General features: G+C 40.8%; 1 pseudogene; it reads left to right on the plus strand.

Moving 5' to 3' along the window:
• The first annotated feature begins 774 nt into the window (after positions 1-774).
• Positions 775-874, plus strand: LOC127077002 (uncharacterized; annotated as a pseudogene).
• The last annotated feature ends 1,154 nt before the right edge of the window (positions 875-2,028 follow it).

Consider the following 2,028-nt stretch of genomic DNA (forward strand, 5'->3'; position numbering starts at 1 on the left):
GTTGGGGCAGCAGTAGGTGCTTGTTGTTGAGCTACTTGTGATATTTGTGTTTCCAGCATTTTGTTATGGGTAGCCAGGGCATCTACTTTGCTTGCTAGTTGTTTAAGTTGTTCGCCAGTGTGTACATTCTGGTTTAAGAAATCTTTATTGGTTTGTTGTTGGGAAGCTATAAAGTTTTCCATCATGATTTCCAAGTTGGATTTCCTAGGGGCGTTATTGTTAGGCATGGATGGGTTCGGTTTCTGATATCCCAGAGGTATAGCTGGGGCTTGATTTGGAGACTGTCCAGGTGCGTACAAAGCATTATTACTCTTATATGAAAAGTTTGGATGGTTCTTCCAATTTGAGTTATAGGTATTCGAGTAGGGGCTTCCTTGAGCATAGTTTACTTGCTCTGCTTGGATTCCTGTCAAGAGTTGACAATCCGTAGGAGTGTGACCTTGGATTCCACAGACCTCGCAATTCTGAGTTATAGCAACCACGGCGGTAGGAGGTGATACATTTAAACTTTCAATTTTCTGGACCAAAGCATCCACTTTTGCATTAACGTGATCAAGGTTACTTATCTCGTACATGCCAGTTTTCGTTTGAGGTTTTTCCACCATTGTTCGTTCGGTTCCCCACTGATAGTGGTTTTGGGCCATGCTTTCGATAAGCTGGTAAGCATCAGCATAAGGTTTGTTCATTAGTGCACCACCTGCAGCGGCGTCTATTGTTAACCTTGTGTTGTACAAGAGACCATTATAAAATGTGTGAATTACTAACCAGTCTTCCAAACCATGGTGTGGGCAAAGTCTCATGATGTCTTTGTATCTTTCCCATGCTTCGAAAAGAGACTCGTTGTCTTTCTGTTTAAATCCGTTTATCTGGGCTCTTAACATAGCTGTTTTGCTTGGCGGAAAGTATCGGGCAAGAAAAACTTTCTTCAACTCGTTCCATGTGGTGACAGAGTTTGAAGGGAGAGATTGAAGCCATCTTCTAGCGCTATCTCTTAATGAGAAAGGAAAAAGACGAAGTCGAATTGCCTCCGAAGTGACACCATTAGCTTTAACAGTATCAGCGTATTGGACAAATACGGATAAATGAAGGTTTGGATCCTCGGTAGGATTTCCAGAGAATTGGTTCTGTTGCACAGCCTGCAACGGCGAAGGTTTAAGTTCGAAGTTGTTTGCTTCGATTGCGGGCGGAGCAATACTTGAATGCGGCTCATCTTGCGATGGAGCGGCGTAATCTCTAAGAGCACGAGCTGGTTCTGCCATCTCGGTTATCGAAGGAAAAAGGTTTTTGAAATCAGGAAGTTCTACAGGAGGGAGATTGTTTGCAGCACGATATTCCCGAATTCGTCGTAGGACTCGGAGATATAGTTCGATATCGTTGATTCGTAAATAGAGCGGTTCGGCTTGTGAGCGAGTGCGTGGCATACAAATCAACGAAAGAAAGAATAGAAGAAAAAGAAACCTTAGTCTCTACAGCGTAACGGAAGAGTTACGATATCGATTAAATAAAAGTCCCCGGCAACGGCGCCAAAAACTTGATCGCTCGACTTTATGAGTCGAATTGGGGTACAAACTGCAAGTGCACAGTTCTATCGCGTAGTTTTAAAAGATATCGATCCCACAGGGACTTATGAATCGATATACCGTTATCTAAGGTTACTTCGTAAAGCTAAGGTGAATAATGTTTGATTGTTTGGGGGAAAGCTAAAAACTAAACTAAGATCTAGATTAAATATTAATAAAGCGGATATCGGTATGTAGTTCGTCGTAATTAGGGAATCAATCCTTTGTCGGTCTCTTGGTTTTAAAATAAATCTTTTCAGTTGACTTTATTGATTAAAAGTTTTATCTCAAACTCTCGCTCTGTTGAATAAACCATGATTTTATGTTAATGTAGCTGTCACTTATAATTAAGTCAAAAAACCATTTTTTGAAAGCAATACAGTCCATAGAAACTCTTTTCAAGAAAACACTGACCGTTTAAACACCCTTATCTCAAACTCTCGCTCTGTTGACTTAGGTTATATAATTA

Source organism: Lathyrus oleraceus, chromosome 4, assembly GCF_024323335.1.
Source record: "Lathyrus oleraceus cultivar Zhongwan6 chromosome 4, CAAS_Psat_ZW6_1.0, whole genome shotgun sequence".
Lineage (NCBI taxonomy): Eukaryota > Viridiplantae > Streptophyta > Magnoliopsida > Fabales > Fabaceae > Lathyrus > Lathyrus oleraceus.